The sequence below is a fragment of the Salmo salar genome, chromosome ssa23 (assembly GCF_905237065.1).
Source record: "Salmo salar chromosome ssa23, Ssal_v3.1, whole genome shotgun sequence".
Lineage (NCBI taxonomy): Eukaryota > Metazoa > Chordata > Actinopteri > Salmoniformes > Salmonidae > Salmo > Salmo salar.
In genome coordinates, this window is record NC_059464.1 from 34,167,234 (window position 1) to 34,183,653 (window position 16,420).

The 16,420-nt window shown below is 41.9% G+C and overlaps 1 protein-coding gene across 1 annotated transcript in view; it reads right to left on the reverse strand.

Annotated features, from left to right (window-relative positions):
- Window positions 1–14,356, reverse strand: part of LOC106584474 (plexin-B2) — a 202,571-nt gene extending 188,215 nt beyond the window's left edge. The window contains exon 1 of the mRNA XM_014169842.2: window positions 13,915–14,356. The gene's annotated coding sequence lies outside the window, so the exon portion shown is untranslated. The remainder of the gene's footprint in view (window positions 1–13,914) is intronic.
- Window positions 14,357–16,420: the final 2,064 nt, after the last annotated feature.

The following is a 16,420-nucleotide window of genomic DNA, read 5'->3' on the forward strand; positions in this document are numbered from 1 at the left end:
GATTACAGTCTCGAGTCTTCTTGGGTATGACGCTACAAGCTTGGCACACTTGTCACGGCTGTTTGAAGGAGCGGACCAAAATGCAGCGTGTTCGTAGTTCCACATATTTATTAAACGTGAAACGGAAATGCAATACACTTAAATACTTGAATATACAACAACAAACCATGACGCAGAGAGGAAAACACACTACTCAAAAGAAAATAACGCACAAACAGGAAGAGAAAAACCCCTACTTAAATATGATCTCTAATCAGAGGCAATGAGGATCAGCTGCCTCCAATTAGAGATCAACCCCAAACAATCCCAACAGAAATAGAAAAACTAGAACTTAAACATAGAAATAGAAAACATAGAAGAACCATAGAAGAATCACGCCCTGCCCTACTCTACTATAGAAAATGACATCTTACTAGGGTCAGGACGTGACAACACTTTTGGGGAGTTTCTCCCATTATTCTCTGCAGATCTCAAGCTCTGTCAGGTTGGATGGGGAGCGTCGCTGCACAGCTATTTTCAGGTCTCTCCAGAAATGTTAGATCGGGTTCAAGTCCGGGCTTTGGGTGGGCCACTCAAGGACATTCGGAGACCTGTCCTAAAGCCACTCATGAGTTGTCTTGGCTGTGTGCTTAGGGTCGTTGTACTGTTGGAAGGTGAACCTTCGCCTCAGTCTGAGGTCCTGAACGCTCTGGAGCAGGTTTTCATCAAGGATCTCTCTGTACTTTGCTCGGTTCATCTTTCCCTCGATCCTGACTAGTCTCCCAGTCCCTGAAAAACATCCCCACAGCATGATGCTGCCACCACCATGCTCCACTGTAGGGTTGGTGCAAGGTTTCATCCAGACGTGGTGTTTGCCATTCAGGTCCAACAGTTCAATCTTGGTTTCATCAGACCAAATAATCTTGTTTCTCATGGTCTGAGAGTCCTTTAGGTGCCTTTTGGCAAACTCCAAGTGGGCTGTCATGTGTCTTTTACTGAGGAGTGGCTTCTGTCTGACCACTCCACCATAAAGGCTTGTTGGTGGAGTGCTGCAGAGATGGTTGTCCTTCTGGAATGTTCTCCCATCTCCACAGAGGAACTCTGAAGCTCTGTCAGAGTAGCATCACATTCTTGGTCACCTCTCTGACGAAGTCCCTTCTCCCCAGATTGCTCAGTTTGGCCGGGCGGCCAGCTCTAGGAAGAGTCTTGGTGGTTCCAAACTTCTTCCATTTAAGAATGATGGAGGCCACTGTGTTCTTGCATACCTTCAATGCTGCAGACATTTTTTGTACCCTTCTCCAGATCTGTGCCTCGACACAATCCTGTCTTGGAGCTCTACGGACAATTCCTTTGACCCTATGGCTTGGTTTTTACTCTGACATGCACTGTCAACTGTGGGACCTTATATAGATGGGTATGTGCTTTTCCAAATCATCATTTGAATTTACCACAGGTGGACTCCAATCAAGTTGTAGAAACATCTCAAGGATGATCAATGTAAACAGGATGCACCTGAGCTCAATTTCAAGTCTCATAGCAAAGGGTCAGAATACTTATGTAAATAAGGTATTTCAGTTTTTCTTTTAAACATTTCTAAAAACATTATTTTCTTGTCATTATGGGGTATTATGTGTAGATTGATCAAAATTATCAATTTTAGAATAAGGCTGTAATGTAACAAAATGTGGAAAAAGTCAAGGGGTCTGAATACTTTCCAAATGCACTGAATATAAAGTATAATATTGGGATGCAAACTCAACATTTTATAAAACTTCAACTCTATATCTAACATGGGACATGTATCTTCTTTTTTATGCCCATAACTATGTGTGTGAGGTGTTTACTTTTCTTGTTTCAAAGTAGATTTCTTTAAGACTAATAATTAGCCCACTGATATAGCCCACTGCAGTAAAAATGAATGTTTTGGCTGTTTAATACAGGCAATGGCTATATTAAGGAACTGTCGGTCTCTCTATATCCCTCTCCATTTTGTTCTACTGGATTCAATACACAACCTTCTGTGTTGTGCTTCGTTTCACAGTGCGTATCTTTCTGCCAAGAAGTGGAGGGCCTTTCAGCGAATGAAATAGACAGGGGATAGGTGGTGGTGACTATGTAATGTAATCCAACACCAGGGTCACTCGTTACTACAGCTCATAAACCCACTTGCTGGGCTGAAGAGACTGGAATTCAGAAGCGAATATACATTGATAAAACAATTAAAATACACAGACCGTCCCCAAATGTACCGTTACTGGAATACATGATGACTTGTGTTTAATAAAAAGCAGTGTATAAATGTCTAGTAGATGGCTATTGCCTTACCTATAAGTTATAACAGCCAATCTGTTTATCCTACAGCTATTGTAAGCAGTAATCATGAGCCTATAAACCAGAGTTACACTGTTAGCACTGAGGCAGTGTGCAATAGTTGGAAGACCACTTTATGCAGCTCACCCTGCACTATCTCCAATGAAAATAACATGAGTAAGTTTACTTCTGATAAGCTTCCCAGTAAAGCAACCCAGAAATGTGCTAAAAATAGCTTGCTTGTAACAGATGACATTCATATTCTGACTATCTCTGAAACTCACTTAGATAAAACCTTTTACGATACAGTGGTAGCAATACATGGTTATAACATCTACCGAAAAGACAGAAATGCCAATGGAGGCGGTGTTGCCGTCTATATTCAGAACCACATTCCTGTAAAGCTTAATGTTAAATACTGTTGAAGTAATATGGCTACAGGTTCATCTGCCTCATTTAAAGCCTATTCTTGTGGGAAGCTGCTATAGACCACCAAGTGCTACCAGTCAGTATCCGGATAACATGTGTGAAATGCTTGATAATGTATGTGATCAACAGAGAAGTTTATTTTCTGGGTGATTTTAAATATTGACTGGCTATCATCAAGCTGCCCACTCAAGAAAAAACTTCAAACTGTAACCAGTGCCCGCAACCTGGTTCAGGTTATCAGTCAACCTACCAGGGTAGTTACAAACAGCACAGGAATGGAATCATCAACATGTATTGATCACATCTTTACTAATGCTGCAGATATTTGCTTGAAAGCAGTATCCAGATCCATCGGATGTAGCGATCACAAATGAATAGCCATATATAGGAAAACCAAAGTTCCAAAGGCTGGGCCTAATATAGTGTATAAGAGGTCATACAAGAAGTTTTGTAGTGATTCATGTCTGTAATGATGAGCAACCAGACGCTGCACTTGACGCATTTATGAAACTACTTATTCCAGTTACTATTAAGCACGCACCCATTAAATAAGAAAATGGCTGTAAAAACTGTTAAATCCCCTTGAATTGATGAGGAATTGAAAACTTGAATGGTTGAGAGGGATGAAAGTGGAGGATATTGACTTCATCACTACTTTTATTTATGAGAGGAATTGACATGTTGAATGCCCCGAGCTGTCTGTCTAAACTACTGGCACACTGCTCGGACACCCATGCATACCCCACAAGGTCTCTTCACAGTCCCCAAGTCCAGAACAGACTATGGGAGGCACACAGTACTAAATAGAGCCATGACAACATGGAACTCTATTCCACATCAAGTAACTTATGCAAGCAGTAAAACTAGATTAAAAAACTGATTAAAAAAAACATCTTATGGAACAGCGGGGACTGTGAAGCAACACAAACATTGGCACAGACACATGCATACATACGCACTATACATACACATGGATTTAGTACTGTAGATATGTGGTAGTGGTGGAGTAGGGGCCTGAGGGCACACAGTGCATTGTGAAAGTATTGTAATGTTTTAAAATTGTATAAACTTCCTTAATTTTGCAGACCCCAAGAAGAGTAGCTGCTGCTTTGGCAGCAGCTAATGGGGATCCATAATAAATACAAATCTAATCACTTGTTAGGCTATATTGCAAGTAGCCTAGTGTCTAAATGTTCCACCGAATCCCCCCTTCACTATTTAGCCTACTATAGTAGGTATGAAATGTATTTCAAACAATATACAGCCAAAATATTAGGCCTAACTGGCAGCAGCAGGCTACATGATCTGTGTCATTGTGTGTGAGCATGTCTTTCTCTGTTTTTTTCCTACCTCGGCTGGCTACTTCACAGCAGTCTGTCATTTCTCACAGACACAGCTCTCGGACCAGCAGAACCAGAACTTTTAGCAAATAAATCAGTTAATTTCACACATTTAGCAGCGTCTGTCTCAAGAGCCCTTTTTTTGTTCTGACTGAGTGACTGACAGAGATTCAGAGTGGGTCTCACTCTTTTTTTCCATTTCACCTTTATTTAACCAGGTAGGCCAGTTGAGAACAAGTTTGACAAAAACAACAACACAGAGTTACACATGGGATAAACAAACGTACAGTCAATAATACAATAGAAAAATGTATATACAGTGTGTGCAAATGTAGTAAGATTAGGGAGGTAAGGCAACAAACAGGCCATAGTGGCGAAATATGGTGTCGTCTGCGTAGAGGTGGATCAGAGAATCACCAGCAGCAAGAGCAACATCATTGATGTATACAGAGAAGAGAGTCGGCCTGAGAATTGAACACTGTGGCACCCCCATAGAGACTGCCAGAGGTCCGGACAACAGGCCCTCCGATTTGACACACTGAACTCTATCTGAGAAGTAGTTGGTAAACCAGTCAAGGCAATCATTTGAGAAACCAAGGCTGTTGAGTCTGCCAATAAGAATGCGGTGATTGACAGAGTCAAAAGCCTTGGCCAGGTCGATGAAGACGGCTGCACAGTACTGTCTTTTATCGATGGCGGTTATGATATCGTTTAGGACCTTGAGCGTTGCTGAGGTGCACCCATGACCAGCTCGGAAACCGGCTCGGAAACTCTTTGATGATGCGCGTTTCATTTTGAATGTGAATTTGCACCACCTCAGCTCAGCCAATCAGAAAACCGGGCCGGCCCAGCTTGGTCAGCCAAATGCCCCATATACTACAGATTATTATGCCAGCAGAGGAACTGTGCAAAAGTCATTAAAAAAAACAGGACCACTCTGCCAGCTGTCATTTTCTATCAAATAAATATAATTACTTATTTTTAAGAATTTCGACCAGCCCACTCCAATAAAAAATGGTCCAGCCCTTCTGGCATTTGCCAGAATTGTCAGATGACCAATCCACCCATGACCTCTAGTATTGTGCGGTCCCTGACAATTCCCAGTCCTACACCACACCCCAGCTTATATCATAGCAACTATCTCCCTCTCGGCTCTATCCCTATGAAATATTACTACCGCTCACTCCCGCGCATAACAATGTATAACCTCTCAACCGAGCAATTAAGTTATCTCCCTCCCTCATTCCCTCCCAAATAATGTATATATTTCCAGAACATGTGTGCAGTAGAGAATTACGTCACATTATCTCTCTCTCTCTGACTCATATGAAATCCTCTGTGAGAAGAGTCAGACTCAGAATAGTTGAAGGTAAAGACCTAAAGATGATACTAGTCAAAGTTGGCGAGAGTGGGTAGTGTTCCGAGAATCAGCATGCGATGACAAGTGGTGTGGAGTGAGCCATGGGTAGGTTGAGAGCACTGTGGAGAGCGTCGGCATAGGATGAAAGCAGTGTGGGTTGAGACAGAGTGTCAAGGTTGTTTGAGGGGTAAAGCGAACCCTGCAGAGTGTGGATGAAGCCATTATGGTGAAGGCCGAGGGCTTAAGTGGACCCCTACAGTATTGGGAGTCAATAGTAGTGAGGATGTAAAGCCTTGGATGGTGTTGGCTGTGTGGGGGTGGGTGGTAGGAACTAGAGAGGGTCTCTGAGTAGCATGGTGGGGTGGGGAGGAAGTTACACTACAGACAAAGAGAGGCATGCCCCTACCCCTGCCCCCTGCAAGCGAACACAGTCACAGCCCAGCTGAGCTGCCAGCTGTTGGGGAGGAAGTGTGAGAATGAATGTGATCTCACCTTGTGGGCCTGTCATTACTACTATGGCTTTGGTATCAGCTGTAACAGAGCTCAAGAGTAAGGGGTGGTGGAGGGGATGGGGATAGAAAGGCAGGGGCTATGTGGTGTATAGTCATGTACTGTATAGCTGTGTTACAACCACTAACCCAAATGATCTGCTCTAAATATAGTAAATAACATGAAAACAGTGAACTGTCTTTCTTTGTGCACGCAGTCTGCTTTTTCGTGTTTTTGGATTATCCCTGATTTTGCAAGAGACATTTTTATTTACTGAGCTTCTAAAGTGATTCACCGTGAAGCATAGGCAGCGACATGACAGAGCCAGAAGGGGAGAGGTTAGGAGGCCAGGGTTTGGGACGGTGCCCAGTAAGGCCAAGGGCATTAGGACAAGGGGTGGCAGCAGCAAATGCTAAGGGATGAGATCACAGATGCACCTCAGCATGATGCCGCCTCATCACAGGATAATCCGCCCAACATAAAAGACGATCTCCAATCTGAAGGAAATTGCTATTCTCCTGAGCCTGAATTAATGCCAAATTGACACCCCATACCCATCCCCTATTTCTCACCCCCACCACAATATAAAAGGTGTAGGCCTAGTTCTGACAGACAAATAAGAACAAGCTAGGCTAACATCAACCACCTAGCCATATATTGAACACAAGTAATAGCAATGTATTTGATGTTTAAAATGCTGCGCCCATTTTGAAAAGGATATATGGAACATTTGGGGTCCTCGTCATGAGATGCTCTCGCAGTACAGCGGACTGGGTTTGGGCTGCATTGGGGTAGGGTAGGGTGGTGGTGACGGGCTTTACATGGCTAACCAGGATTAAGGCTGTACTTTATAGAAATGAAAAGGACCAAGAGGTTATGCCTACTAATCCTGTAGAATGCATACAAAGAGACAAAGGATGGATAGATTTAACTACATTTGACCTTAAAAACACAGCCGGAAGTCTTTGAAATGAAGTATAGCATATCAGCTGGACTAGAGACTAAACTATCGGGATAGAGAGATACCGTATGAATTAAGCCTACGCTGAACAGTTGTGTCCTCAGATGCGAGTACATATAAGGGAAGCTATGAGTAATTAAACAAGTCACATAGGAAAGTTTCTACATTTTGCAATGTTGGATTTCACAAGATGTCACGTCCTGGCCAGTATAAGAGTTAATTGTTATTGTAGTTTGGTCAGGACGTGGCAGAGGGTATTTGTTTTATGTGGTTCGGGGTGGTGTGTTTGTTGAAGGGCGTTTGATTTATTATTTCCGGGTTTTGGTTTATGTTTAGTCGAGTGAGTGTATTTCTATGTTAGGTTAATGGGGGGGTTGGGACACTCAATTGGAGGCAGGTGCTTCCTCGTCCTATATATGGGTAAATGTTTGGTGTAGGTTTTGTGGGAGATTGTTTCTTGTCTAGCGTGTGTGAGCCTGAGAAGACTGTTTCGTTGATCGTGAGTTAGTTTTGTTATTTTGGTGTTCATTTTGGAGTTTAATAAATGTTCTTGTCTAGCGTGTGTGAGCCTGAGAAGACTGTTTCGTTGATCGTGAGTTAGTTTTGTTATTTTGGTGTTCATTTTGGAGTTTAATAAATGTTCTTGTCTAGCGTGTGTGAGCCTGAGAAGACTGTTTCGTTGATCGTGAGTTAGTTTTGTTATTTTGGTGTTCATTTTGGAGTTTAATAAATGTTCTTGTCTAGCGTGTGTGAGCCTGAGAAGACTGTTTCGTTGATCGTGAGTTCGTTTTGTTATTTTGGTGTTCATTTTGGAGTTTAATAAATGTTCAAGATGAGCAACCACATACCTGCTGCATTTTGGTCCTCCTTTCCCAACGACAACTGTGACACAAGACCAAAATAAGTGCAGTGGAATGGACATCACAAAAATTCTATGTCCAAAGCTAACACCAACCATGACTACAGTGGTACAATATTACAAGATGTATTATGCTGTTTAGGCATATTGTAATGTCTGCTATTCCCTGAGTTTTTTATATCTTGCGTTAGATACATAGTATGAGCTTCGATTTGACTGACGAGAATTCCAAAACACTCAGCCCAGTTATGAGAAATGTGGCATCTTCAAAATGAAAAGAGCATATGTAATGAACAAGTGTGGTATGTTTGTCTTTTTCACACTTGTGGGGAGCAGGAAAAAACATTTATCACTGACCGGTCGCTCTCCTCCCCTCCACACAGATAATGTGTCTATTTATTCAGGGGAGGATGAGATAATCCCTGAATGAGGCATTGTGGGTCACAGACAGAGAGAGAGAGAGAAAGACCTGGTTTTAAGTTGCCTCACTGTGTGTGTTCCTTTGAGCAGATGGCCCTTATTGGAAACCCAGCCTTGCTCTGTCAGGAGTTCGGGACCGAGTGACCCCCCCAAAAAAAAACCACCCCACCCGGCCATCCTTCCTGCTTCCCCTCGAGCGGAGTCCCCCGGACTAATCAATATCCACCATGACAACGTTTGTTAATGTCATTTAATGGGGATAATCACTAGGAGATGGAGCATCCCATGTACAGTAGGTCTGTATGTGAGGGGTGGGTGGCTTGGCGAAATGGATGACGGACTCCGAAATCAAAGGACGATTTAAACAGACAACAAGGCAGACAGCAAGGCTATACAGTGAGAGAGCAGAGCAGAGGGCCGGGGCCAGAGAGACACAGACTCACAGCACTACTCAGGAGATTCAAGGACGACATGAATGGGACGACTGTCTACATGTTCTCCACAGGAAAGTTAAAAACAAACAGTACCAATCAAAATACATAATCACATGCAGACTCGGAGGCAGGGGAGTGTTTCACATGGTCAGGCTCAGTGAGATTGCCTGTATGAGACTGTGGAGAGATGTTTCTTGTGGAGTGGTGATGACTGATCAGCTACTCTACAGTTTACAGGCTACCAGGACCATTATTCTGTCTTCACATGTTACTGTGAGAAAGAGACAAGCAGAGAACAGCCTAGTCAAATTAGACATGTCTCCACAACCAAAGTAGTTAAACAAAGCAAGGTTATTACAAATGAAATACTAATGAAGCCTGTGAAGGTAAATGCATTCATGAAGTGGTCATCATAAGGATCTAGGCAAATGCCTGTTTAGTGAACTGTATAACTTCATAGTGCATGGATCACTTTGTGCAAATTAATGAGATACAGTGCATTTGGAAAGTATTCAGACCCCTTCCCTTTTTCCAGATTTAGTTACGTTACAAACTCGTTCTAAAATGGATGATCTTTTTGGGGGTCATCTTTCTACACACAATACCCCATAACGACGGAGCGAAAACAGGTTTTTAGAATTTTTTGCTAATGTATTAAAAATGAAAAACAGAAATACCTTAATTAAATAAGAATTCAGACCCTTTGCTATGAGACTCGAAATTGAGCTCAGGTGCATCCTGTTTCCATTGGTCATCCTTGAGATGTTTCTACAACTTGATTGGAGGCCACCTGTGGTAAATTCAATTGATTGGACATGATTTAGAAAAGGCATATAGCTGTCTATATAAGGTCCCACAGTTGACAGTGCATGTCAGAGCAAAAACCAAGCCATGAGGTCGAAGGAATTGTCCGTAGAGATCCAAGACAGGATTGTGTCGAGGCACAGATCTGGGGAAGGGTACCAAGAAATGTCTGCAGCATTGAAGGTCCCCAAGAACACAGTGGCCTCCATCATTCCTAAATGGAAGAAGTTCGGAACCACCAAGACTCTTCCTAGAGCTGGCCGCCCGGCCAAACTGAGCAATCGGGGGAGAAGGCACTTGGTCAGAGAGGTGACCAAGAACGCAATGGTCACTCAGACAGAGCTCCTGTGCTCCTCTGTGGAGATGGGAGAACATTCCAGAAGGACAACCATCTCTGTAACACTCCACCAATCAGGCCTTTATGGTAGAGTGGCCAGATGAAAGCCACTCCTCAGTAAAAGGCACATGACAGCCAGCTTAGAGTTTGCCTGAAGGCACCTAAGATTGAACTCTCTGGCCTGAATGCCAAGTCGCACGTCTGGAGTAAACCTGGCACCATCCCTATGGTGAAACATGGTGGTGGCAGCAAATTGCTGTGGGATGTTTTTCAGCAGCAGGGACTGGGAGACTAGTCAGGATCGAGGGAAAGATGAATGGAGCAAAGTACAGAGAGATCCTTGATGAAAACCTGCTGTAGAGCACTCAGGACCTCAGACTGGGATGACGGTTCACCTTCCAACAGGACAACGACTCTAAGCACACAGCCAAGACAATGCAGGAGTGGCTTCGGGACAGGTCTCTGAATGTCCTTGAGTGGCCTAGCCAGACCCCGGACTTGAACCTGATCGAACATCTCTGGAGAGACCTGAAAATAGCTGTGCAGCAACACTCCCCATCCAACCTGACAGAGCTTGAGAGGATCTGCAGCGAGGAATGGGAGAAACACCCCAAATAGAGGTGTGCCAAGCTTGTAGCGTCATACCCAAGAATACGTTGAGGCTGTAATCGTTGCCAAAAGTGTTTCAACAAAGTACTGAGTAAAGGGTCTGAATACTTACAGTACCAGTCAAAAGTCTGGACACACCTACTCATTCAAGGGTTTTCTTAATATTTACAAATGTTCTACATTGTAGAATTCATCAACACTATGAAATAACACATATGGAATCATGTAGTAACCAAATAAGGTGTTTAACAGTCAGTCAACGGTCACCTGGAATGCATTTCAATTAACAGGTGTGCCTTGTTAAAAGTTCATTTGTGGTATTTCTTTCCTTCTAAATGCGTTTGAGTCAATCAGTTGTGTTGTGACGTTGTGACAAGGTTGGGGTGGCATACAGAAGATAGCCATATTTGGTAAAAGACCAAGTCCATATTATGGCTAGAACAGCTCAAATAAGCAAAGAGAAACGACAGTCCATCATTATTAAGACATGAAGGTCAGTCAATACGGAAAATGTCAAGAGCTTTGAAGGTTTCTTCAAGTGCAGTCGCAATAACAATCAAGTACTATGATGAAACTGGCTCTCATGAGGACCGCCACAGGTAAGGAAGACCCAGAGTTACCTCTGCTACAGAGGATAAGTTCATTAGAGTTACCAGCCTAAGAAATTGTAGCCCAAATTAATGCTTCACAGAATTCAAGTAAAAGACACATCTCAACATCAACTGTTCAGAGGAGACTGCGTGAAATCATGCCTTCATGGTCGAATTGCTGCAAAGAAACCACTACCAAAGGACACTAATAATAAGAAGAGACTTGCTTGGGCCAAGAAACACGAGCAATGGACATATACCGGTGGAAATCTGAGATTTTAGATTTTTGGTTCCAACCGCTGTATCTTTGTGAGACGCAGAGTAGGTGAACGGATGATCTCCGTATGTGTAGTTCCCATCGTGAAGCATGGAGAAGGTGGTGTGATTGTGTGGGGGTGCTTTGCTGATGACACTGTTGGTCATTTATTTAGAATTCAAGGCACACTTAAGCAGCATGGCAACTACAGCATTCTGCAGTGACACGCCATCCCATCTGGTTTGCGCTTAGTGGGACTATCTTTTGTTTTTCAACAGGACAATGACCCAACACACCTCCAGGCTGTGTAAGGCTATTTGACCAAGAAGGAGAGTGATGGAGTGCTGCATCAGATGACCTGGCCTCCACAATCACCCGACATCAACACAATTGAGATGGTTTGGGATGAGTTGGACCGCAGAGTGAAGGAAAAGCAGCCAACAAGTGCTCATCATATGTGGGAACTCCTTCAAGACTGTTGGAAAAGCATTCCAGGTGAAGCTGGTTGAGAGAATGCCAAGCGTGTGCAAAGCTATCATCAAGGCAAAGGGTGGCTACTTTGAAGAATCTCAAATATAAATATATTTTGATTTGTTGAAAACTTTTTGGGTTACTACATGATTCCATATGTGTTGTTTCATAGTTTTGGTGTCTTCACTATTATTCTGCAATGTATAAAATAGTACAAATAAATAAAAACCCTTGACTGAGTAGGTGTGTCCAATCTTTTGACTGGTATTGTATGTAAAATGTGATATCAGTTTCTTAAGTTTTATACATTTGCAAACATTTCTAAAAACCTGTTTTTGTTTAGTCATTAAGGGTTATTGCGAGTAAATTGATGAGGGGAAAAAATATGCAATCCATTTTAGACTAAGGCTGTAACGTAACAAAATGTGGAAAAAGTCAAGGGGTATGAATATTTTCTGAATTCACTGTACACTGTAGGCTAGCTCTCGAACACCCTTCTCCGTTAGCTTCGGCCGCCGGTTGGCTGTGTGTGAACTACAAAGCTGTGTTTAATAGTTTAGAAACGTCAAAACGTTTTTTGAAACATGCTGATATGCCCCATATCTTTCACATCAGTGAGAAATAATATTTCAAATAAAAAAGACACACTTACTGTAGCAGATTTGCACAGATCCATATGATCTGTGTGCCTCCAGTTGACGAACTACACTTCCTCCCCAGTTACACTTACACACGGGTTTTCAGAGCGTGCTGATTAATTAGCACAGGTGGCCACCTCTGTCTTCCGTAAACAAGTGCTGTAACATGGATATATGGCCGTGTGGGAACACCCTAAACCCATTAAGGTGTGTAGTAATTTAACCTTTTTTTAAAAAGTATTTCTCGCTGATATGAATGATACCTTCCTTAAATGTTGACCAAACTGGCTCCGCACATGGGTCCTCGTGCGCCATCGATTTTGTCTATCCCCACCAGATGCGTTCATGACACACAGGTTAAAATACCAAAACCAACTGTGAACCAACTATATTAATTTGGGGACAGGTCGAAACATACATGAAACATTTATGAAAATTTAGCTAGATTACTGTTGTTAGCTAATTTGTCCTAGGAGATAAACACTGGGTTATTATTTTACCTGAAATGCATATGGTCCCTTTTTTGCTGGATCATTGTAGAATTTTGACCCATTTTGAGTCACACAAAATTGAGTGTTCTTTACTCAGACAATTAATCCACAGATAAAAGGGGAAACCTTGTTAGTTTTTAGTTAGTTCTCATTCATTCTTCTTCTGTGGAATTTATAAGGCAGTTGGCAACCCACTTTAAGGTGCATTACCGCCACCAGCTGGACTGGAGTGTGGACTTCCTCAGTCTTTCAATCAGCCAACTGGGTTAGTGCTGTATGCTACTGAAAACCAATGAGTAAATGGGAGAGGTGGGACTTTCAGCATGTCAAGCTTCTAATAGAACAATGTTGTTTTTTAGCGCCTGGCTACGCAGACGCACCTTGACGAGCGGAGCAGTTTGGATGAAATCATTGAATAACATGTACAATTATTTTGCAACGTTCTCGCACGCAACACTTGCGGTTTTCGGCTGCATGTTACGTTTTCAAAACCGAACCTACCACAAGCGATGCGTTTTAAGATTCATTACGAGAGTCTGGGCTCTTAACCAAACTCCCAAAGCCGATACTATTGTCAATAGGCGCTAAATGTAGTTAGCTATTAATGGGTTAAATGTATGCTAGACTGTATCTACTCATACAAGTGCATTTGCTATGGGTGGTTTAGTAACTAGTACTGAGTGACTACAGAAATCCATTTCGTGTTTAAACTGCTCAAACAAAACTCAGGTTCACCATTCATAAATCATTATTTCCATACAGTTGCATCACTTCATAATGCTGGAGGAAAAACGTTTAGTCTGACAAAGACATTACTTCCAATCAATATGTAACCTAAATTAATGTGAATTCAAGGGATACGTTTTCTTAGGTTTCAAGACAAATGTGCAAAACATGCGTGTCTCATCGTGTCATGTCTGTTGTACAGCGGCGTAATTATCGGAAGTAATAAATCTACTACTATAATCGCAGTTGTAAATTCAGCAGATGTTTACGCAGGCAAATGAGTATACAGCCAGCTATATTCTAACTGACCCGAAGATGTATTTGAATTCGCTTCTAAATGTATAGAATAGATAGAATATAAAAGACAGACTGGGTCCGTTGCTGTAACGGGAGAACACCCGTCAAACTCACCTTGGAAGAACAGTATAGTTGCACAAACAGAAGCCGTCGGGTTTCAAAGTCCCCCTGAAAATGTTAAATAACCCCCAAGCAAAATGCATATAAAGTTCACATTTTACTCTTCCTGAATTCGCGCGGAGAGGGTTACAGAAAGGCACTGTTCCTTAGAAAATACAGTGGGGCACTGGTTGACAATTTCTACCGAAAGACGACACTCAACAAGAGTCCAGAAAATAACAGGGACTTTCTCCACGCCCAGGTACAGTATCACATGATGATTCCAGGTGTTTCTTCTCGAACTCTGGCTAAATTGGCAACACACCTGTGAGATCCGCTCACATCCGCCGTGAGTGACATTGCATTTGAGAACCATAACATTATAGTTGGGAATGCGTTGAGAGGAAGAACGCAACATCGACCGGGACGAGAGAGGAATTATTCTCCTCCCCCTTCCGAAACGCAAAAGACTGTATAGTTCACAGACTGCCAGGCAATGGTTACAAAATATCAAGAAAAGCGAAGGAGCAAGTAGTATAATATGGTCTTCGGTCGCCACCGGCTTTGAATCATTGTAATGAAGGGAAGGAATTTAAATAGCTCATTCATGCGAGTTCACATTCAGTTAAAAAAAAAAATTGTAACATATACCGGATAGGTGCAGTGAAATGTGTTGTTTTACAGGGTCAACCACAGTAGTACGGCACCCCTGGAGCAAATGATAGTTAAGTGCCTTTCTCAAGGGCACATCGACAGATCTTTCAATTTGTTCGTTTTTGTATTCCATCCAGCAACCTTTTGGTTACTGGCTCAACGCTCCAACCTCTAGGATCAAGAAGCATACCTGCCGCCCTATGCCCAGTATGGCATAGTTGTCTTAACCTTGATGCTTATTTCATGCAAATCTTAAAGGGGTTTTACTTTTAATCTATTGCAGATTAATGTCTAAAGAGAGATTAGGGCCGTTTTATTCCTCGGATGTAAAAATATATATTCTAAATCCAACCAACGATTCAAACCATCCAAAAGCATTTGCTTGTCCAAACTTGTCTCTATGGTCATGGGGGACCATGGTTGATAATGATAACTGCATCACGATGTCATAAATCAACTCTAATGTCTTTAAGATGGAGGACATGATAAATAAGGTATTTATGACTATGACATAGCTCATTCTTTGCAGTTTCAAGGGCAAATTCAATCACATACAGTACCAGTCAAAAGTTTGGACACACGTACCTATTCCAGTGTTTTTCTTTATTGTCACTATTTCTACATTGTAGAATAATGGCGAAGACATCAAAACGATTAAATAACATAATGGAATCATGCAGTAACTAAAAAAGTGTTAAACAAATCAAAATATATTTTATATTTGAGATTTTTCAAAGTAGCCACCCTTTGCCTTGATGACAGCTTTGTACACTCTTGGCATTCTCTCAACCAGCTTCATGAGGTAGTCACCTGGAATGCATTTCAATTAAAGGTGTGCCTTGTTAAAAGTAAATTTGTGGAATTTCGTTCCTTCTCATTTGAGCCAATCAGTTGTGTTGTGACATGGTAGGGGTGGTATACAGAAGATAGCCATATTTGGTAAAAGACCAAGTCCATATTATGGCAAGAATAACTCAAATAAGCAAAGAGAAATGACAGCCCATCATTACTTTAAGACATGAAGGTCAGTCAATCTGGAAAATATCAAGAACTTTGAAAGTTTCTTCAAGTGCAGTCGCAAAAACAATCAAGGGCTATGATGAAACTGGCTCCCATGAGGACCGCCACAGGAAAGGAAGACCAGTCTCAGATTGCAGCCCAAATAAATGTTTCCATATGTGTTATTTCATTGTAATTTCATTGTTTTGATGTCTTCACTATTATTCTTGTGTACACCAGCCAGGTCTCATAGACTAGACATAAAGAAATCCAGGGTACTCAAATTAGAATGATATGTTACTTTTGGTATTGTTACATAAGAAAGATGGTTACTTCAGGCAAAATTAGAGTGGTTGGGTGGGTGTATAACACAACTTTCTATCAACCCAAAGGTTGCGAGTTTGAATCTCATCATGGATAACTTTAACATTTTAGCTAATATGCAAATGTTCAACTACTTCCAACTTTTGAGCTACTTTACAACTAACCCTAACCCTTTAGCTAACCCTTACCCTAACCCTAACCCTTTTAGCTAACCCTAACCCTGACCTTAACCCTTTTAGCTAACCCTTCCCCTAACCCTAACCTTAACCCTTTTAGCTAACCCTTCCCCTAACCCTAACCTTAACCCTTTTAGCTAACCCGGACCTTAACCCTTTTAGCTAACCCTTTCCCTAACCCTGACCTTAATCCTTTAACCTAACTCCTAAACCTAACCGCTAATCCTAAACCCTATTTTAGCTAACGTTAGCCAGTTAGCTAACTTTAGCCTCCTAGCCACCTAGCTAGAATTCATTACATATCATAAGTTTTGCAAATGTGTTACATATACCGCATTTTGAAAATGTGTAATATATTGTACGTTTTG